Consider the following 24,066-nt stretch of genomic DNA (forward strand, 5'->3'; position numbering starts at 1 on the left):
AGGGAGTGCAAACACACAGGGTGATGATAAGGTTGTAGATCCCACTTCTGTCAATCCACAGTCAGGCACTCGATGAGGTCAGCAGAGGCGGTGGAGGAGGATGCGACTGACAAGGTTACCTTGCGCCTTCCTGGACACAGACGGAGTACTGGAAGCACGTCAACAACTACATCCTCAGCCACAACTCTGCCTCTGATCACAAGTCGGGGTGGCTCTGCAGGTCGCATGGGCTCTAAGCCTTGCCTAGCCTAGTCCTTTTTTGACATCGTAAAGGATCCTACAACTCATGTCATCAGTAAGATTTGTCGCCAATCTATAAGTAGAGGCCAAAACCTCACTAGTTTGACTACTTCGACCATGAACCGTCACATGGATATGAAGCATAAGTCGCAGTGGGAAGAACACAATGCTACAATGCGGCCTAGCGGAGCGGCCCAACCACCGTCTGCCACTTCAAGTGTATCCGCGCGCTCTTCATCCTCTATGACTGTGGGGACAGCTGTCACACATGCTTTTCGACGCAGATCTTCCACCTCTTTAACCGCATCAGGCAGTGTGATTGGCAGCTCGTCAGTTGTTTTGGAAGTGGAAACAGCTGCTGGTGTTGAGCTCTCTCAAACATCAAGAGCACCACCTTTGGATGAAGGCAACATTATGTCTCCGCCTGCACTTTCCTCACAGACCAGCAGTTTTCCAGGGACACCCTACTCAACGCCGTCTCAGCACAGCAGCCAGCCCTCGGTCCCTCAGATGTGAACCAGTAAAAGACCATTTCCTCCTAGCCATGACAAAGCTAAGAGGTTGACTTTCATCATCTGCAAGCTGTTGGCTACAGAAATGCTGCCTTTCCGCCTGGTGGACACAAAGGATTTTAGAGACCTTATGTCCGTTGCAGTGCCCCAGTACCAGATGCCCAGTCGCCACTACTTCTCCAAGAAAGGTGTGCCTGCGCTACACTAGCATGTTGCACACAACATCACCGCTTCCTTGAGAAACTCTGTGTGTGACAGGGTGCATTTCACCACAGATACTTGACCTTGGACCAGTAAGCATGGACAGGGGCGTTACATGTCGCTGACTGGGCACTGGGTAACTATGGTGAGAGATGGAGAAGGGTCTGCTGTACAAGTCTTGCAAACCCACGAGTTGTGCGTCAATACTCTGTATGTAGAAGTTCCTCCACTGCTTCTGCCTCTTCCACCTCGTCTGGGTCCTCCATTTCCGCCCAAAGCCTGTCTGGTCAGGCCACCTACGTTGTAACTGCGCACAAGGAATCCCGCACACCTCCTTACTATGCTGGCAGCAGAGCTCAACGGCATCAGGCGGTCTTTATGTTGAAATGTCTAGGAAATGTGAGTCACACAGCTGCCCAGTTGTGGTCAGCTCTGGAGACCGAGTTTCATAAATGGTTGTCTCCACTCAACCTGCAGCCAGGGAAGGCTGTGTGCGACAATGCTGCAAACCTGGGTGCGGCCCTTCGCCAGGGCAAGGTGACACACGTGCCTTGTATGGCTCACGTGTTGAACCTTGTTGTCCAGCAATTTTTAACCCACTATCCCAGCCTAGATGGGCTTCAGCACAGGGCACGGTCACTATGTGCTCACTTCCACCGTTCACACGGCGCAGCTGAACGACTTTCATCGCTCCAGAAGTCTTTCGGCCTGCCGGTTCACCGCCTGAAATGTGATGTGTCGACACGCTGGAATTCAACTCTCCACATGTTGCAGCGACTGGCAGCACCACCGAGCCCTGGTACAATACGTTATGACGTATTGCCTGGGCCAACGAGATCCAGAGGTGGGGAAGATCACGCTGCTGGAGTGGTCTCAGATCAAGGACCTATGCACCCTTCTGCACAGTTTCAACATGGCGAGGAAGATGTTTAGCGCTGACAATGCCATTATCAGCATGACAATTCCAGTCATTTACATGCTGGAGCACACGCTAAACAGTATTCGGAGTCAAGTGGTGGGACAAGAGGAAGGAGAGGAAGTACAGTAGGATTCATATGTGGAAGGGATACCAAGATCTACAAGGTCCAGACATTCAGCATCACCAAGGCAGCAGGCATGGGATGGTGGGGGAGAGGGATTAACAAGGGCACATGATAGCATCCAAACTGTTGAGGAAGGTGCAGGAGCCCAGGAAGAAATAGAGGACGAACTGGCGATGCGCATGGAAGACTCAGCGGATGAGGGAGACCTTGATCACATTTCTGTTGTTCGTGGTTGGGGGGAGAGGTCAGAGGAAGGAAGCATGATTATCACCTCGCCGCCACAAACACAGCAAGGACTTTGTCCTCCTGGATGCATAAGACACATGAGTGCCTTCTTGCTGCACTACCTACAACATGACCCTCGGATTGTCAGAATTAGAAGTGATGATGACTACTGGCTTGCCACACTATTAGATCCACGCTACAAGTCCAAATTTGGCGAAATAATTCCAGCCATAGAAAGGGACGCACGTATGCAGGAGTATCAGCAGAAGCTGTTATGCAATCTTAGCTCGGCTTTTCCACTAAACACCAGTAGTGCACGGAGTGAATCTCATAGTTGTAACTTGCCAACCATGGGACTATCGAGTCATCATCAGTCAAACCGTACCAGCAACACCGTATCTGGTGGTAACAGCAATTCTATGGAATCGTTTCATGAATGTTTTAGACCATCCTTTGCAAGGCCACAAGACACAAGAAGTCTGACACATAGTCAACGGCTGGAGAGGATGATACAGGAGTCTCTCCAAATGAACATCGATGCCATGACTGTGCAACTGGAGCCTTGCTCATTTTGGGCTTCCAATCTGGAAAAATGGCCAGAGCTCGCCACTTACGCCTTGGAGATCTTGTCATGTCCCGCAGCCAGTGTTGTCTCGGAACGTGTCTTCAGTGCTGCTGGGTGTGTGCTGACAGATAAGCGCACGCGTCTGTCCAGTGATAATGTGGACAGACTAACGTTCATCAAGATGAACAAGTCATGGATCCGCAAGGACTTTTCTACCCCTGTGTCATCCTGGGGAGAGTAAAGGCTTGTGGATTTTAATTGTGCTTCATGCAAATCAACAGGTCAAGTTTGCAACTGAGGGACAATTGATGCCCCTGAAGTGGTGTCTGTGGCCCAAATTTTGGAAAAAAAATGGAGACTCTGGTAGGAGTCCACTTGCTGTGTTTTACATGATTTTAGAAGGGCATGACATGCCTATATCTGTGTCTCCTCCTCCTTTTACTCGCCCAGGTCTTTTCTTTCAGCATGAGTATATGTACTTCTCACTTTTCCATGTGTTTGTGGTGTCTTCTGAGTTGTTTGTCACCTTTTGGACACCTTAGAAGGTGTTTTCTATGTGATTGTATGTGTTTGTTTGCCTGCCATTGTTTTCAATGGGGTTCGAAGGTGTTCGTCGAACGTTCGCCGAACACCCACCGCCGTTCGACGAACCAAACCGAACTCGAACACTAGGGGGTGGCTCAATACTAATAATGGCAGCACAATTAATACTAAGAAGTGATGGGAAGGAGGTTCCAGGACATTTAGTGCTGGCAGAATGCTTGTGAATAGGAAAAGAACACTAAAAGTTGTGTGGATGGCATGCTGCACACCCCATAATCAGGACAGTTTTTATTTTGACTGTATAGTGGTATGTACACCAAATGCAGTTTTAATATTGGGGGGGGAAGGGGGGAGAGTAGGCTTGGAGGTAATGTATTTCTACAGATTTTACCCCCTCAACCTCACTCCTCCCCCATTTCCTAGCATTTGATATGTGCACATTGTATGTTTTAAATCCTTGATGATCATGGTTACCGATGAGACGTCTCAAACATGCGAATATGTCTAATCGAAGTTCTATTGTGGCGCCCTGGACAAGCCAGGACATCACAGGTACTGCAACAACACACCCTACACCCCGGTTAGGAACATCAAGGTCAAACACAAACCCTTGTTGCCTCCCTCCAGGGGCTGATGTCCACACCAGGCGGGGCGGAGCCAGGTGGTTGGCTCCACCCACCGAGGAGTTCACAGTCCTGGAGGCGGGAAAAGGAGAGCAGATCAGTTCTAGGAGTTGTAGAGTGAGGAAGTGGTAGTGGAGGAACTGACTGGCCATGTCCGGGTACATGGCCTGGGCACCTGACAGCAAGGTTGGCAGACGGTGGTGACCGTCTGTAGGAGAGGCCGATTGATGCACAACCGTGAGGACCGGGGACGGGCGGTGGCCCGCCGGTACCGAACCGGGGAGCGAAGAGAAGCCAGCACCATCCGGCAGGGCCTGCGGACCCCGACCAGGCTAGGAGTCGCCGTAAAACCCGTCAAATCCGTCAGCGACGGGAACCTCCGGGGTTTCCCAGCAGTAAAGACCCAACTGAAGGCAACCATCCAACCGTTAGGGAGATAAAGCTACCGCCAGAGCTAGAGCTCCAAGGGCCAGAGCCTGCGGGCAAAAGAAGCGCTCCCTTAGCCAACATACCGCTGGGGAGCAGGCTATCAGTGGGAAGCCATTGGGGCCGAGAACAGAACACCGGTGCAGGGAGAGACAGTTACCGCCAACCTACCGGGAGTGACCGCCGCAGCCGTCTGTGGGACTCGTCCATCCAGCCGTTTGTTTTACCAGAGACTCCGTGTGCGTTTCTGGCTGAGTAAGTACCACCGTGCCGTCTGGCACTGCGCTGCCCCGCGACCCTGCACCTGGCCCAGCCCCGCAACCCACCTTACGACCTCCACCACCGGGCCCCGGGACCACCAAAACCCCCTACCCACGGAGGGGAGAAAACATCTCAGCTGCTCCCTGTCAACGCTCCCGGGATCCCTGTACAGAGCAGCGGTGGTGTCCCAACCTCACCACAAACCGTGGGTGGCGTCACGGACAATATCCCCAAACCAAACCACCCCTTTCACTCACGGGCGAAGAGCGCCGCTCGAGTCCCCGGGATCCGGCCCACCGCTCGAGCCACCGACCGAGCGAGCAGCAGCAGCAGCCGGACCCGAGCAGTGGGTGAGCGCAGCGCCCTCCCCGCCCGTGACACTATGTCCTCCATTTATATACTGATCCATCTAGAGCATATTAAGGAATAACCACTTCTTCAGTAAAGGGTGCAATGATAAACATATTACACATGGGGGAACCATATACAGAATATTTAATAAAAATGCTTAATTTGCAGGTTTTATATATGGTTTGTGACCAGATAAGAGTTGCAGGATTTAAATTCCTAATGATCACATGTTCTCAAGTTAACGTATTTTAAAGCAAAGGGCATCATTAGCTAAAGGGAAACACTTTGGGGTACAAGAATGACAAACCAAAACTGACTCTAGGATGTGATCCATAGTGCTACGTGTCCTATAGCGTTACAGAGTGGGCTCGCCTCCTGAATTAATGCCAAGATGTATATATTTTACACAAGGGCATTTTTCTTTGCTGATGGACTGGAAGGCATAAAAAGTCATCAGGAATCTCTGATTTATATATGATACATAGAAAAGTAGGGCAATAACTTGTACAGTCATATCAGAAGAACAAAATATATAAACTTCGTTGCAGGTGACGAGTTGCCATGATCTGTACTGATGGGCAATAAGGTTGTGAAAGCACCCCTTGAAGCCAATATCCCTGAGTTGGAGGTGTCCAGAGGATTTGGAACCGGCTAACTCAGGGACCTAACTAAAAACGTACTCGGGAGGGAGGAAGGAAGAAAGATAGGGTGATAAATACTGTTCCCCAGGAGTCAGGTCCCGAAAATCGTGTTCGTCATTCAGCTGGGCATAAAAGTCGGTTAAGTTCACGGACCACCTCCTTATGGGGCAACAAGCACGATCCAAGCAGGGATAGTCAGTTAATTTGGGTTAAACAATTAAACCTTGGGGATGGAGTGCAGGTATTGGTGACCACGGTGGGGAACAAGTTCCTCGCCAAATGGTAGAGACCCTACAAAGTGGTGGAAAGGGTTGGTGAGGGCAAATATAAAGTTTAACAACCAGCAGAAAAGAAACCCCTCCAGGTATGTAATATATCGGCTTGGTCAAGCCTTGGCGAGACAGGAGTCATGGTTGGGTGGCTGAAGGTGCCCCGTCCCATGAGTTTGGGCGAGGGGGAAGGGGGGTATGTAAGATGGTAGCTGGACACGTCAAGGAAAGTATATGTGTGTCACCAAGGTGCATAGCCTTGGTGACATCAGAGAGAACGCTCCTGCACTAATAGTTATGAGAGGTTTACTTAATGGACCTGAATTTTGGTACAACTGGAAGAGCTGGGTCTGCAGCTCATTTAAAAGGCAGCTGAACTGCCTCAGAAGGTGTCTGGGAGTATGGTGAAAAACAACTTTGGAACGTGAGTCTGAATGATGGAGAAGACTTATAATCCTATGCAGACCTGCGTGAAGACCTCTTGTAAATGGGTGAGGCTGTAGGGCTACATGGACTGATTATTTTTGTGTTATACCTTTTGTGCCCAAGAGAGGCTGAAGTTTTATGTTTTATAAACCTTCCTTTTACCATAAAGACTTTGTGCCTGTGTGAACACTACCCAGCTGAAGGAGCGAGTGAAGTCCTTACAGCTCAAACCCTAAAGAGGAGTCCCGCTAAATACATTTATCCACATAAAAGGTGTAAAATGTGAGATTACTTGGAGTCCGGCTGGTGAGATCTGTGGAGAACGAGGGTCCCAAAGTCTACTGTGTGAGCAGAAACAGTAGTGCACATGCTTGACCACCTCTCCATTCCAAGGTGAACTTCAGACTACCATTCTAGTGAACATTGGGGGTCCCATGGAGAAGAGCATTTTGTGGAAAGACCCCCCAGCCAGGGCTGTAGATAGCGAGCACAGAGGTCCTGTTGTTGAGTTTCTGCACGCCTTACTTTATATTGACAGCATGAGGTTTCAGCGATAAGGATGGATTCATATGTCGTCAGTGAGAAGAAAAACTCCACGCTCCATCTCCCGATGTGTTCCATGACCACAATTGGTCCCTTTGTGAACAAGGCCAGATAAACCTATATAATAGCTTCTTACCGAGCAACAGACTAAAAGGTAAATCCAGTTCTACAGACACCAGATGGGAGGATGAAATGCTCGCGAGCTAATCACCCGCAGGAAGTGAAAAGCGAAAAATAGGATGGTACAGAGTCACTTATGATGGAATATTACACGTGCAAACCAAGGCAAACACATTTATCAGTGACTGCTGTGTACACATGGCAAGTTTTAATAAGTAAAGGGCATCAGCTGCTTATATAAACACCTGTAAGGAACAGCTTCAGGGTTCAGAAACCGTGAAACTGTTAAAAGAAGTAGCATGTTCATTCCTCGGGCAGATCGCCAGTAACAGGTTAAATCATAGGGGGGGGGAAACAAACAAACCACGATGGTTTTGGAGCCACCGCTAACGCTAACGCAAAACCGCCAGCAAAGCCACACAACTCCAGACACATTTAAGGAAGGTGAGAGGCACCAAGTGTCATGTCAGACGATTCAAAACCGTTTATATTAGCATGGTCTGCGTGCAAGACTATCTGCAAGGGTCCCTGACCGCACCACCAGGCACAGGGGTCATCTACTCTGGATGAGTGACCAGTGAGCCTTGGTGCTAGTCACTGATGAAAGTCGACTCACACTGAGCAGAAATGATGACTGCCAGCATTGTTGGAGACGTCAAGTAGCATGCTACACATCAGCAACTGAGGTCACCAGATGAGCCTTTGGTGGTGTTACAGTGTGGACCGGAGTGTTTAGTCAATACAGAAATGCCCTACACTTTGGGAATGGTAGAGAGACAGCCCCTACTACTGGAATAGCATCATTAATCCAGTCATTGTGTCCTTGCATGAAGAACACAAGCCTACTTTTATCTTAATGGACGACAATGCTCCAGCCCATCGAGGTCACATCAATGGAGTACCTCAAATGGAGCGGCCTGCAGTTTCTCCAGACCTGAATCCCATAGAAAACCTATGGGGTCAGCTGAGTCACCATGTAGAAGTCATAACTCTGTACCACAGAACCTCAATCACCTGAGGGCCGCTCTTCAAGAAGAGCAGGATACCTTCGCAGACAATAACTCCACTTGTGACCAGCAGGAGAGGTCATTGTCAGCTGTAATTGATGCTCAAGGACACAGGACAGTTATTGAGACATTAAGGAATAACGTTTGGAACACCATTCTAAGTCTGAACTGGGTGCAAAAACCTAATAAAAAAAAACTAAAAAAACCTAAAAAAACCTAAAAAAAAAACTAAAAAAACCTTATCTCCCCATAGTGATTTTTTTTAGGTTTTTGCACCCAGTTCAGACTTAGAATGGTGTTCCAAACGTTAACCTTATCTCCCCATAGTTATTGAGACATTGACATTTTTGTCAACTGTTGTTGGGTTTGACTTTCCAACATTCTGCCAATTTTCGAACCTTTTCTAGAAATTAAAACTGTTGGAAAATATTAATTCTTCAAAGGGTTTTCTTCTACTGAAAAATTCTCTTTTTCAGTCCTTCCGATCTATAGTGACACCTGAAATTATTTCCCCCTCCCCCAATATCTCTACCCCATAATGTAACACTAATATAGGTCCTTAAAGATGAGATACAAGGGGCCGTTTGGTGAGGTCCATAGGGTTACCTATTGAGATATATTATTTTGCAAATCAAATGCAAGACTTATAGTAATGATGCTGGCGCAGTACGCACAAACCACTACATTAATATTATTGGTCTCATTTCAGGAAGCTTTACTTACGCATTCATTCCTAGACAGAGAGCCACCATCCACCCTCCTACCTGTATTTTGGCAAGCAATGAACAGCTGGCACGGAGAACAAGGGGAGCGGGAACACCTGTAACCGGCACCCGCGGGTCAAGGTACCAGCTACAAGTAAAGCAAGGCAAGTTGAAACTGCAATACTGGTGTGGATTGTTTCCTTATCGCCCCATGCACTTACACAGACGGTTCCCCACTACAATCCATCATTCACTGCTGGGGCCTGTCCCTGCTTGCGGAGGGCCCAAAACACCTATGCTGCACTGCTCCATCAGCCCCAGCAGAACCCTGCAGTGGTGGCCCCAATAACCTGGCCGCATAACGCAAGTCGAGAACTTTTATTTTTACTTTCCCTTTTACTTTTATTTTTCACCCCTTTTTCTGAGGGCTGGCACCCCAAGGGCCACGGTACCGGGCCACGGCCGCGACTACGACTGTTTCCCACTGTGCACCGCATGCCTGGGACCGAGTACCCCACAGCCCCTGGGGCGTCACAGTTTGATAGATGTGGACATGCATTTATCCTGAGAAAAAAGGTCCTCCTTCTCAATTCTCCAGTGAAGAATATACGATTGTGCATGTATGACATTTTTTGAACTCTCATTCCCCACCATTATTTTGTTTACTGCCATTGTATAAGGGGGTGGTGTACAGAAAATGCATGCAACCATCATAGTATTTGCCAGTAAATATCGCCATCTGCTGGTTGGATAGAACAGGTAGGAACTCAAGAATGGAGAGTGCGTTTCCTTGAGGTACGAGTTTGAAGGGAATTCCGGGTCAGGTGACATCTGGGTAACAGCTACAAAATATAAAAGAATTTGATGACAAAGAAGAAGAGAAGTTGGTGCCAAGATTTGGAAAGAAGCAGATATGTGAACAGGAAAGCGGCCCCAGATACCTGCCGCTACTGTAGACATACTAAGGAGAGAACTGACCTTGGAGAAGGCCTGAGTAACCCACACTTAGGGTTACTTTGCACGTTGCGACATCGCTACTGCAATATCGTCGGGGTCAAATCAAAAGTGACGCACATCCGGCGCCGGTAACGACGTCGCAACGTGTAAAGCCTAGATGCGCTGATAAACGATCGCAAAAGCGTCGTAAATCGGTGATCTGTGTAGCGTCGGACATTTTCATAATGTCGAACCAATAGGAGATACAATGTTGTTTCTCGTTCCTGTGGCAGCACACATCGCTGTGTATGAAGCCGCAGGAGCGAGGAACATTTCCTTACCTGCCTCCACCGGCTATGCGGAAAGAAGGAGGTGGGCGGGATGTTTACATCCCACTCATCTCCGCCACTCCGCTTCTATTGGCCGCCTGCCGTGTGACGTCGCTGTGACGCCGCACGACCCGCCCCCTTAGGAAGGAGGCGGGTCGCCGGCCAGAGCGACGTCGCAGGGCAGGTAAGTGCGTGTAAAGCTGCTGTAGCGATAATGTTCGCTACGGCAGCTATCACAAGATATCGCATGTGCGACGGGGGCAGGGACTGTCGCGCTCGGCATCGCCAGCATCGGCTAGCGATGTCGGAGCGTGCAAAGTACCCCTTAGAAAGGAACTCGAAGATGGAATTCCGACTATCGACTTCACGAGAAACCTGAAGATCGAATACTGAAGACTGAACAACAAAGACAGAATACCGTTTCCAGTAGAAGACTTGAGTGAGCCGGGCCGTTGCTTGTTGTCCAGCTGTAAAGTACTACATAAGAGGAGTTACCCAATAAAACTGGATGTGCAGTTTGGCAGGTTGTAATATAGTCCTGCTGGAACCTGAAGACTGACCATTTACTTCAGGAGTAACTTGAAAACCGAATACCAACGATTATCTTCAGGAGGGACCGAAGACCGAATACTGAAGACAGAAAACCAAAGACAGAATACCATTTCCAGTAGAAGACTTGAGTGAGCCGGACGGTTGCCTCTTGTCCAGATGTAAAGTACTACATAAGGGGAGTTACCCACTAAAACTGGACGTGTGGTTCAGCGGGCTGTACTGTAGTCCCGCTGGAGCCTAAAGCGGGCTTTACACACAGCGACATCGCTAGCGATGTCGCTGGTGAAAGCACCCTCCCCCGTCGGTTGTGCGTCACAGGCAAATCGCTGCGCGTGGCGCACAACATCGCTAACACCCGTTACACGGACTAACCTGCCTAGCGACGTCGCTGTTGAGTAAAAAGCTGTGGAGAAGAAGCGCAATAGGGTTTTACCCCAATAACACATGGGGTAGAGACAGGGAGCAGTAATACTCACCAAGTGAAGTTGTGAAAGTCACAACTACTATGCAGGCATGGAAAGTTTTGATCAAGGCAGCAGCAACCCAGACTGCAGATAACAGAGAACAATAGAGGAAAATAGGGTTTTTTTGAGCCACGCCAATGATCATTTCTCAGGTATTCAGATTAATGGATCTTTATTTTGCACAGGTCTACGCGTTTCTGGAGTCTCAGCTCCCTTCCTCAGGACCATCAGGCATAAGAACACATCAAATCTCTTTGTGATTTGATGTGTTCTTATGCCTGATGGTCCTGAGGAAGGGAGCTGAGACTTCAGAAACGCGTAGACCTGTGCAAAATAAAGATCCATTAATCTGAATACCTGAGAAGTGATCATTGGCGCGGCTCAAAAAAACCCTATTTTCCTCTATTGTTCTCTGTTAGCGACGTCGCTGTGGCTGGCAAACCGCCTCCTTTCTAAGGGGGCGGTTCGTTTGGCGTCACAGCGGCGTCACTAAGCAGCCGCCCAATAGAAGTGGAGGGGCGGAAATGAGCGGGCCGAACATCCCGCCCACCTACTTCCTTCCTCAATGCCGGCGGCCGCAGGTACGGTGATGTTCCTCATCCCTGCGATGTCACACATAGCGATGTGTGCTGCCGCTGGAATGACGAACCACCTGCGTCCTGCAAAAGCAACGATATTTGGGATTAGGACGACGTGTCAACGATCAACGATATGGTGAGTATTTTTGATCGTTAACGGTCGTTCCTGCGTTTCACATCCAACAACGTCACTAACGAGGCCGGATGTGCGTCACGAATTCTGTGACCCCAACGACATCTCGTTAGCGATGTCGTTGCGTGTAAAGCCCGCTTTAGTGTTGATAGATTGAAATATTTAAGGGCAGGGAGATTGTGACAAAGCTCGGGCTAACCCTGACGTTTCCCTGACAGAGATGGAGACTAAATTCACTTTGGGAACATCCGTTGCATAGAGTTGTTGGAAACTAAGGATACAAATATTGCATCTAGAACTTGTATATCTCTTGCTGTGTATTCATCTGTTCTTTTGTAATCCCTTTTGCTGTACCCTGATCATACCGTACCACCACTACTCTTGTGTGTGGGTAAAATAAATTTCTGTTGTAAGTCACCACTGAGTCACCTTTACTGCATGGTTGCATCCTCAAGACCATTTTTCAATTGTAATACAGGAACCCATTTATAAAATGGATGCGGACCTCAATGCCTACAATAGCAGACATTGACCTCATATCCATAGAATACGCCAATGTGCAAGATGTAACACTGACACGTCCCTCCTATGTTTGTGCAGGGCAGAGACCTGTCACTATAGCTGGGCAGATGGGACCTGCATCCTGGACTAATGACCTTGTCCAGAACCACAACTTTAGTAAAACATGGATAATTTTATGATGCAGGAGCCGCTCTTGGATTCATGCTGCACAGTACTATTGGTTGACAGGTTCCCTTTAAATTAAAGGGAGTAGGGGCTATCATTCAAAATGATGCCAAATAGTTAGGAAATGCCATTACTCTATGATTATTATTCTGGGACCCCAAAATGCTGAGAATTTAAGGCTCATTCACATGACCGTTCCGTTTGTCCTGGTCAGTTCCTGTTTTTTTGCGGACCCACGGACAGGACCATCTTTTCAATGTCTTTTGTGTAGGGTGGAATGGCACATGGTAGCACTTCCGTGTGCATCCGATCCTACAGAAAAAAAACACATCGGATGCCGTATGTCCGTTCCGTTATTATGGAACATAATAACGGACCGTGACTCAATACAAGTCAATGGCCCCGCAAAATCTCCATGTGACCTCCGTCGGGTGCCCCTACAGTCTATGTCCCACTCCCCCGGAAGTCCCGCGGCTGCCCGCACTGCAGTTCGAGCAGCCGCGGGGATGATGAGCGTTGCCATCAGGAGGTTAGTAGAGTTCACTACCTGCGGTGATGAACTCCTGCACTCCTGATGTCAGCGCTCGTCACTGACAGCCGTGTTCTAACATCACCTCTCACGGGCGGCCCGAGACTGTGACTAGCAGTGACGTCACGGGCCGCTTGCAAGAGGTGATCTGAGAACGCAGCAGGCATGGAACTCAGTGACAAGCGCTGATGTCAGGAGTGCAGCGGCTTCCATCAGTAATGTACCTCGCTAACCTCCTGAAGTCAGCGCTGGTCATACCCTGCAGTGACCTGGGCTGACCTCATGATGTTAGCTCAGGTCACTGCACTGCTCTCCCAGTCAATGGGGAACATTCTGTTCTTCATTGACTGGAACAGTGAGTATGGATCGCCATGGGACCGCCTTATTGGATTACCCCGGACCCAGATTTGTTTTTTTCTTTTCAATAAATTGGCGAAAGAGGGAATGAACTAGATGGACTTAGAGTCTCCCTTCAACCTTAAAGACTATGAATGTGTTGGGGAGTGTTTTTTCAAATAAAAATGTGTTTGTCGTGTACTTTTTTTTTTTTTTATTACTGACTCGGTAATGATGTCAGGTATCTGTTGGATGCTGTGACATCAGTAACCCCAGGGCTTGATGCCGGGTGACATTACACATCGGGTATTATCAACCCCATATATTACCCCGTTTGCCACCACACCAGGGCATCGGGATGAGCTGGGTCAAAGCACGAGGATTGGCACATCTAATGGATGCGCCACTTCTGGGGCGGCTGCGGCCTGCTATTCTTAGGCTGGGGAGGGCCCAAGAACCGCGGACCTCCCTACCTTGAGAATACCAGACCACAGCTGTCTGCTTTACCTTGGCTGGTGATCCAATTTAGGGGGGACATCACGTTTTTTGTTTTAAATTTATTTAATTTAAAATAACAGCGTGGGGTGCCCTCTGTTTTGGATTACCAGCCAAGGTGAAGCTGCCAGCTGTAGTCTGCAGGCTGCAGCTGTCTGCTTTACCTGAGCAGACTACAAAAAAATAGGGGGGACCACACGTTTTGCTTTTTTTTTTAAATTACTTATTTATTTTTTGGCTAATTACAAGGCTAAGTACGTTTTAGTGCCACATGAAAGGCACTAAAGGGTGCAAGATTGCAAAATGCTGGGGAGTGGGACATTATATATGTCTTTCTCATCTATTATCTATCAATCCCTCCATTCATTCATTCATTCCTCTATTTATCCCTCTATCCCTCCCTCTCTCCATCCCTCCCTCTCTCCATCCCTCCCTCTATCCATCCCTCCCTCCCTCTCTCCATCCATCCATCCCTCCCTCTCTCCATCCCTCTATCCATCCATCCATCCCTCTATCCATCCATCCATCCCTCCCTCTATCCATCCATCTCTCCCTCCCTCTATCCATCCCTCCCTCCCTCTATCCATCCATCCATCCCTACCTCCCTCTATCCATCCATCCCTACTTCTATCCATCCATCCTTCCCTCCCTCTATCCATCCCTCTATCCATCCTTCCATCCATCCCTCTATCCATCCATCCCTCCCTCCCTCTATCCATCCATCCATGCCTCTATCCATCCCTCCCTCTATCCATCCCTATAGCCATCCATCCATCCCTATATCCATCCATCCATCCATCCATCCCTCTATCCATCCATCCATCCATCCCTCTATCCATCCATCCATCCCTCTCTCCATCCCTCCCTCTCTCCATCTCTCTCTCCATCCCTCCCTCTCTCCATCCCTCTATCCATCCATCCATCCCTCCCTCTATCCATCCATCCATCCCTCTATGCATCCATCCATCCCTCTCTCCATCCATCCCTCCCTCTAGCCATCCATCCATCCCTCCCTCTAGCCATCCATCCATCCCTCCCTCTATCCATCCATCCCTCCCTCTATCCATCCATCCCTCCCTCTATCCATCCATCCATCCCTCTATCCATCCATCCATCTCTCTCTCCCTCTATCCATCCATCCATCCCTCCTTCTATCCATCCATCCATCCCTCCCTCCATCCATCCATCCCTCCCCCCCTCTATCCATCCCTCCCTCTATCCATCCCTCCCTCTATCTATCCATCCATCCATCCATCCCTCCCTCCATACCTCCCTCTATCCATCTATCCCTCTATCCATCCATCCCTCTATCCATCCCTCCCATCCATCCCTCCCTCCCTCCATCCATCTATCCATCCATCCCTCTATCCATCCATCCCTCTATCCATCCCTCCATCCATCCATCCCTCTATCCATCCATCCCTCTATCCATCCATCTATCCCTCCCTCCCTATATCCCTCCCTCTATCCATCCCTCCCTCTATCCCTCCCTCCATCCATCCCTCCCTCCATCCATCCCTCCCTCCATCCATCCCTCCATCCATCCCTCCATCACTCACTCACTCTATCTATATCTATCTATCTATCCATCTAATTATCTATTATAATATATATAGTAGCTGATTCCGTGTTTTGCGGTTCGCAAAAAAAATGAAAGGCACACGGATGACACATGGATGACACACGGTCCGTATACGGAACAGAAATCACACTGATACATCCGTGAAAAAACAGGACCGTTTTTTTGCGGACCGCAAAAACGGGACGGTCGTGTGAATGTAGCCTAAGGGAGCCTCAGAGCTGATTTAGTACCAAAATCTTCTTGTTGCCATTCTGTGCAGGGAACTCCCGCCAGCCCCATGTAAATTTAATGTGTCTGTGCTGCAGCTCCCTGCACAAGAGGTCACATCGACACACGTCCCATCATCCATTTATCCAACATCCGGCCAATCACACGCATTAAACAGCTGGGTCCCCGGAGGTGCGGCGCTGTATGCAGGTACATCCGGTATTACATAGGAATAGAGAAACACTTCTGCATCAATGGTTTACTCTTCTGTTCCTGCAAAGTACATGATCCTGAGGGACAGAGGAGGCCATGTCCGGTCCCCACCACACGGGAGTATAAAACACGTACGGGAAAAGTCGTTACTGGTATTATCAGTGTTTTTTCCTTGTGGAAATATATTACAACGCTTCTCCTATACTTTCAGTGTTAAACACGTAAAGCACACGGATTGTACACTGATGGCATCCGTGGGCTATATGTGTTTTTTGAGGACACAGACTTGTATTGGCCCTTGTCATCTGTGCTGCCAGAAAAAAAAAGGATACCTCCATATGCATCGCACGGTCACATGGCTGGTGTAAAAACAACGACATGTGAACAGTCCCATAGGTTATAATGGTATGTGTGGCATCTGTGAAAAAACGGATGGCGTGCGGTTTTATTTTTCTTATACAGCACATTGACAAATAGAGTTTCATTCATCCATACGCTCACAAGTTACAAAATCAGGTCAGTAAAACTCAGAACTTGTCCTATTCTCATACGCTTAACGGTCAGACTCTGCCATTACAGTCTATGAGAAGGGAATCTGTCACCAGGTCTGCTGAGAGCAGCATAACGTAGGGACGGAACCCCCGATTCCAGTGATGTGTCACTTACCGGCTGCTTAATTTAGTTTTAATAAAAATCACTGATTAATCAGCAGGAGATTATCATTACAGGACTACTTGGCGTGCTGCCAGTTGATCCAGCATATTCATGAGCTCTGTATAACTGGTAAGCCCCTGTTACACATAGCGATCTCGCTAGCGAGATCGCTGAAACGTCACAGGTTTTGTGACGTATCAGCGACCGCACTGCAGGAGGCCAACGAGCACCGACTCTGTTTAAGCAGCGTACGGTGGTAACCAGGGTAAATATCGGTGATTTGCTTGGTTACCCGATATTTACCCTGGTTACCAGTGTACGCTGCTTACAGGCTGCCAGCGCTGGCTCCCTGCACACGTAGCCAGGGTAAATATCGGGTAACTAAGCAAAGCGCTTTGCTTAGTTACCCGATATATACCCTGGTTAAAAAACCAAACTCGAATGTTAAAATACACGGAGATCTGTTTGTGTGACCCCCTTTAAGAAGTTGGAGCATACAGGACAGCCCTATATGCACCTCATCATCATCAGTACCTGGTCCGCTCCTAACAGTAACCTCACAAAATGATATAGTAATAATATAATATTTATTCAGTTATATGGCGCTATTAATTCCACAGCGCTTTACATACATTGGCATCAATGTCCCCATTGGGGCTCACAATCTAAATTCCCTATCAGTATGTTTTTGGATTGTGGGATGAAACTGGAGAACCCGGAGAACCCAGAGGAAACCCACGGAGAACATACAAACTCCTTGCAGATGTTGTCCCTGGTGGGATTTGAACCCAGGACCCCAGCGCTGCAAGACTGCAGTGCTAACCACTGAGCCACTAAAAAAAAAAATAAAAAAAAAATATATATATATATAATATAAATACATACATATACACACACACACATATATTTTATATATATACACACACACACACACACACGTATATATATATATATATATATATATTTATATACACGCTGCATATATAATATATATCCTATATTATTTATTCCATAGTGTAATTATATATATATATATTAGAAACTATTAAAAACAAGTACAATAATCATGAACAATACAAGGCACAGACAGCACAGGAGGAGACAATATCTAGTGTACAGTAGAATATCACGATATCTATAGGATTAGTTCATCGCTCCAATCTGTCAATGCTCACATTACGATAAGTGCGATTAACCCATCATTAACCTGCTGAAAATACAGAACCCAGGTGGTAGCAAAAGTAAACATGAGGCAATTTCCTTAGAGGTTACATACAAGCTGATCTGAGACACGAGGGAGGAGGAGGATAAACATAGGAAACAACAGCAATAAATAAAATTAAAAAAATATATATATATATATATACATACACACAATATATATATATATATATATATATATATATATATATATATATATATATATATATATGTGTGTAATACATCAATAAGACTGCAGATTCTGTGGCAGCACTACAGGTCCCAGCCACTAAATGACACTTTTTAATGCCACCAAAGCCAATCAGCTAGAAGTTAGGGAACAGAAGATGTCTCAGAACTTCCTTACCTCTGTCTCCAGTGAGGCACCTGATTCCTTACAGCCCCTGTTAACTCTTCACACCCCTTCTTCTTCTTCTGCCCCCTCTTTTTCCCTGCTGTCACTTCTTCCCCAGCTGCCAGGCTCTCAGCAGCAGCTCTCAGCTCTGGCCATTGTCTTGTACACAACTTTCCATTCTCTCTGGTTTAAATCCCCCCTCTTCCTTCCCTCCCTCCCTGCAAATATAATCAGCTCAGGTTTAAAAGGACCAAACACTTCTGGGCGTGACCAGCTGTCATGACGTCAGAAGGGCGTGTCCTGGAGCCCAGTCTGCATCCCGGAGGGAGAGCATGCATTAACCCCTTGGTGACCGGGCACTGTAAATCTTGCTGTGATGACTCGTGCTTTCTGGTAAAAGACAAGTGCACAGAAACCAAACAGGGGTAAAAGGAAGTGAAAAGCAATACTTTATTTTATTATTAAGCTACAGATTTAGTAACAACACTTCCTTCCCTTTAAATTGGCCATAGTTGCATCCATATCGTTAATATTATATCTCTGGTTACAAAACTATTATTACCAATTCGATTGTTCTTCCTTACTAGAGCTGACCAATATTTTCTTATTTACCGTAAAGTAACTAATCCAATAGCTACTTTCCAATGAGCTAAAAAAAATCAGGAGTATTAAAATCTAAATATCTGCCCCCTCTTTGCCACTAACATTTGGTATCAGGGAAGTTAGGATACCCCTATACCCAATAGATGGGGGGCCAATCCTGCCGAAATCCGAAGAATTGAACAGGACTCATCTACTGTGCTCTGGGGTGTCCTGAATGTTCCTCAATATCAGACATGTATGGACACATGTATTTTTAATATTTTTTGTTTATTTAAATGTATTTGGCGCTAAAAATATTTTTGGGACAATTGGAATAAATATTTTGCACCGTTTGGCTATTACAGGCTCTTTATTTCTCTGCATATTTATGTTCTGTAATCATCCGTTAGAACGGATCCTGCGGACGATCCGTTAACAAAATCATTCCTGCCGGATCCATTTTTTTAACATGGGAGTCTATGGAGAATGGATTGTTATTAGGAATGATCGAATATCTCAAATATTCGGGTTCGCGAAAATTTTCGAATACCTCGCCGCTATTCCACTATTCGATGCGCAATGTAAGTCTATGGGAAGTCCGAATAGTACCGAATAGTTGTTATGCGGGTTTCCCATAGACTTACTTTGTGCATCGAATATTCGCGAATAGTCGAATAGCGGCGAGAAGTCAAAAAAGTTGATCCAGCACGGTTCCAGTAATTTAAAATAAAAGTCCTTTATTGAAGAAATATTAAAAAATCCATCAGCTGGACACACCCTTGTATATGCTCTTATTGCGAATAGCGGCGAGGTATTCGGAAAATATTCGCGAAGCCGAATAATCGAAGTATTCGATCATCCCTAATCGTTATGTATCTTCCATTTGTAATGGATCCTGTAAGAAAAAAATGGATCCGTTACGAATGCAAAAAAACGGATGATTAAATAGTAGATAACGGATCCATTCTCCATAGACTCCAATGTTAAAAAAACGGATACGCCAGAAATCATTTTGCCAGCGGATTGATGTCTTCAATATGAATCTACAATTTTTAGAGTCATGAAAATAAAGAAAACTCTTTGAATGAGAAGGTGTGTCCAAACTTGTGCTGGATACGGGGAGGGCAGACAAAGGCAATCTACCTATTTTAGCCTCAGCCTGGATGGTAGGGGGTCTTAAACACCTAGCCAATGATAGGGGGAAATAAAACTTGGTCACAGACCCCTATATAAGCCTAACACACTGCCTGTGAGGTCTCTTCTCTTCCATTCTTTTGGACTAACATGAAGGATGGCTAAATATCATCTCATTAAGGGATAGTGTTAAGGGGGCTTTACACGCAACGACATTGCTAACGAGATGTCGTTGGGGGTCACGGAATTCGTGACGCACATTTGGCCTCATTGTGTGTGAAACATGCGAACGACCGCTAACGATCAAAATTACTCACCTAATCATTGATCGTTGACACGTCGTTCTAATCCCAAATATCGTTGCTGTTGCAGGACGTAGGTTGTTCGTCGTTCCTGAGGCAGCACACATCACTACGTGTGACACCGCAGGAACGAGGAACAACACCGTTCCTGCGTCCTCCGGCAACGAGGTGGGCGTCACTTACTTTTGGCTGCTCTCCGCCCCTCCGCTTCTATTGGGTGGCCGCTTACTGACGCCGCTGTGATGCCGCACGAACCACCCCCTTAGAAAAGAGGCAGTTCGCTGGCCACAGTGACGTCACTAGGCAGGTAAGTATAGTGTGACGGGTCTTAGCGATGTTGTGAGCCACGGGCAGCGATTTGCCCGTGACGCACAACCGACGGAGGCGGGTGCTTTCACCAGCGACATCGCTAGCAATGTCGCTGTATTTAAAGCAGCCTTTAGTGTTGGGTGGGCTGTAGTTTTGTGTGTGTTTTAGCCAATGTGGGTGATATATTGTTTAATTGTGTATTAGTGAAGATACTTTTACTGGTGTTTACTGTATTGTATGTGTGTGTGTATAATTTCGTATTTGCTTTTCACATTAATTCATATACGTATTGACGTGCTAGTATTATATTGTGTATGAAGCGTAGTCTTGTTAGCAAATAAACTAGTTATATTTTATTATGACAGTGTTGTGAGTCTGTGCGTGTTTGGGATACACCATATAAATAAAGTAAAGCAGTGAAGCAATAGTGACAGAGAAAATATACCCTTGGGAATATATCCTTTTGTGTAGGATAAAGGGAACGTAAGTATAATAAATAAATTATTGTATTTCCACACTTTTTCCCCTTTTACATAAACCAATCGCATTTTTTTCTTTGCGATGTAAGGATACAAATGTGTCCATAGTCAACTGTTTAGTAAACAAGGATAAGTTGGATTTATAAGTCCATTGTCCCTTTAATTTGCCCATGAACATTACTTTTTTGTTACCCAATGATTGTTCTTGCCAATTTCAGAAAGATCTGTCAACAATTTAATAGCTAAGTTTTGTAGTAGGTGTGTGGATTGCTGATGAGGGAACGGGGATCGAACATGATAGATTTTTCCTGTCTGATCAGTTTGTTTTTCGCAGAGATAAGTGGTGCTTCAGTCGTCTAGCCATTCCTTCTCCCTACTGTTTTACTAAGCCTTGTATGCAGTTATGCGTGGTTGATCTATGGGAAAAGATTTCAAGGTTTGGGAAAAATTCTTTGTATATAAATTAGGAATTCAGGTTCCTGATAAATGTTTTGCACTGTAAGCAAAAGTTTACTGGCAGTTTTTTAACAGTTATGTTTCGAGCAGGCAACAGCTACAACAATGTGATGAGTTTTGGCAATTTTGGAGCATTTAGAAAGCTCAAAATGAAACGGTCATACCGAATATACTCTTCTCTTAGGGAGAATCATACATAAGAATCATATTTGACTTTAAATCAATAGTCATATGATTCAGTTTTTCTATTTTTGTGAAAATCTTGAATCTTCTTTTTTTCCCCCAAAGATTCCATGTGAATTTATGAAGTCAAATCTATGAGAGTTTCTTCTAAAACCCCTTCACGACTGAGGATGTACCGGTACTTCCTAAATCATGAAGGGGTAATCATTGCCGACTGCTGCAATGAACCAGGGGCTATCCCTGCACATGTCTGCTGATTTGAACAGCAGACATGTGTGGTTATAAGGCACAGATGGATCGCGGATCCACCTGCGCCTGATAACCGTACGTCTGCTGTTCAAATCAGCAGACATATGCAGGGATTGCATTTTTTCCCAGGGGGCCTTGTTCTAGTGTCACTGCGTTGAGAAACATGTGATGGTGTCTCCGCGGTGTTGGATGTTAATCTCCCCGAGGTCAACCATCTTTACCTATGTAGTCTTCTACTGGGCATTGCTCCCACTAGCCAGTTTCTTACTCCACACTGATGAGGGGCAAATACCCTGAAACAGCTGTCTGTGGATGGATACCATGTTTTGGTATAGGCGGTTTCCTTGACTGGAGACTGCCCTTCCCGTGGTTGTTCCTTCCCGGTGAAAGACCTGGCTAGTTTCCTGTCAGCATTGAGAAACATGTGATGGTGTCTCCGCGGCATTCTTGTTTTGCATATGCAGGGATTGCCACCGGCTGACCGCAACAGCTAGCGGTGATCACCCCTTCATGTTAACTCTGTTAACCCAAAATGTGACAACAAAATTTAATTGTCCGCAGTGGGGAAATCGCCTTTCCACACAAGGCCCTGGGACTCAATCACAGGGAGCTGATGTTGCCATGGTAGCGACGGGTCATGTGAGGACTCTTGTCGCTATCATGACGTAGTTCCTGTTTATTTAATCGTATGAACGTATACCTTACCATCATATAAAAATAAACACCAGACAATAGACAGTGATTGAAAAATATCAAAAGGATAAAAATCAAAGTTGTTCCTGTTACAGACAACAGAGTGCTGGCTGTAACAGGAATGCAGCATTTCTGCTGATCAGAGCTGTGCAGCTCTGATCAACAGAAATGAATTAGTGATCAGACTGCTGATCCTTATAGTACTATATTATACTAGTGAAATAAAATAGTAAAAAAAACAGTTGTAAAAACTAAAAAGATCAAATTCCCCCCATTTCCTCCATTGAAAACGAAAGGGTTAAAAAAAAATAAATATACACATATTTGGTATTTCCGCGTTTACAAAAACCTGATCTATCAAAACGAAAAATCAATTAATCTGATTGGTAAACAGCGTAGTGGCAAAAATAATTACAAACATCAAAATTATGTTTTTTGGTCATCACAAATTTTGCGCAAAAGGCAATAACAGGCGATCAAAACATAGCATCTGCTCAAAAATGGACCATTAAAACCAAAACGTAAACCATAACTGAGCCTGAAAAATGAGAATATTACAGATTGTGGAAAATGGCGCAAAAAGTGCGCTTTTTTTTTTTTTGTTTACAAACTTCAGAATTTTTTTTAACCCTTTAGATAAAAGTAAACTTATACATGTTTGGTATCTACAAATTTGTATTGACCTGAGGCATCACACTGACGCATCAGTTTTACCATAGAGTGAAGATGGTAAATACCCCTAAACAATGGCGCAATCACAGTTTTTTTTTAAAGTTCTACACACTTGGACTTTTTTGGCCATTTTCCAGTACACTGTATGGTAAAACTCATGGTTTAATTTAAAAGTACAACTCGTCCTACAAAACACAAGCCCTTATATGGCAAGATTGACGTAACTTTTTTATTTTTCCGGCTCTCGAAATAAGGGGAGGAAAAAACAAAAACGAAAAACGGAAAAGCACTCGGTGGTGAAGGGGTTAAAAATTCATACGTTTACATTATAAGCCTCAATCGTCTATGAGACATAAACTTAAGGCCCCGTTACACGCAACGACATTGCTAACGAGATATCGCTTGGGTCACAGAATTCGTGATGCACATCCGGCCTCGTTAGCGACATCGTTGCGTGTGACACGGCCGAGCAACCGCTAACGATCAGAATCTACCTAATCGTTGATCGTTGACACGTTTATTTTGAAAATATCGTTGCTGGTGCTGGGCGCAGGTTGTTTGTCGTTCCTGAGGCAGCACACATCGCTAAGTGTGACACCCCAGGAACGACGAACAACACCATACCTGCGTCCTGCCGGCAACGAGGTGGGCGTTACTTTCATGCGGCTGCTCTCCACCCCTCCGCTTCTATTGGCCGCCTGCCATGTGATGTCGCTGTGACGCCTCACGAACCACCCCCTTAGAAAAGAGGTTGCTCGCCAGCCACAGCGATGTCGTTAGGAAGGTAAGTCCGTGTGACGGGGACTAACGATATTGTTCGCCACGGGCAGTGATTTGCCCGTGACACACAAATGACGGGGGCGGGTACGCTCGCTAGCGATGTCGCTGCGTGTAAAGCGCCCTTTAGTCCATCACATTGAAGTGCAAGGTGATTTCACTGGTGTGAGCAGCGCTTAACCACGGTGTTTATATAGTATGTCCAACAAGTCATATAAACAATATAAATACTTAAATACTTAAATAAGTAGCAAACTGTATTGACTTTTGATATTTTTAG

The 24,066-nt window shown here is 46.2% G+C and overlaps 1 protein-coding gene across 1 annotated transcript in view; it reads right to left on the reverse strand.

Moving 5' to 3' along the window:
- Positions 1–18,168, reverse strand: part of RAB3B (RAB3B, member RAS oncogene family) — a 141,836-nt gene extending 123,668 nt beyond the window's left edge. Inside the window, exon 1 of the mRNA XM_075320085.1 lies at positions 17,963–18,168. The gene's annotated coding sequence lies outside the window, so the exon portion shown is untranslated. The remainder of the gene's footprint in view (positions 1–17,962) is intronic.
- Positions 18,169–24,066: the final 5,898 nt, after the last annotated feature.

Source organism: Anomaloglossus baeobatrachus, chromosome 8 (genome assembly GCF_048569485.1).
Source record: "Anomaloglossus baeobatrachus isolate aAnoBae1 chromosome 8, aAnoBae1.hap1, whole genome shotgun sequence".
NCBI classification, from domain to species: domain Eukaryota; kingdom Metazoa; phylum Chordata; class Amphibia; order Anura; family Aromobatidae; genus Anomaloglossus; species Anomaloglossus baeobatrachus.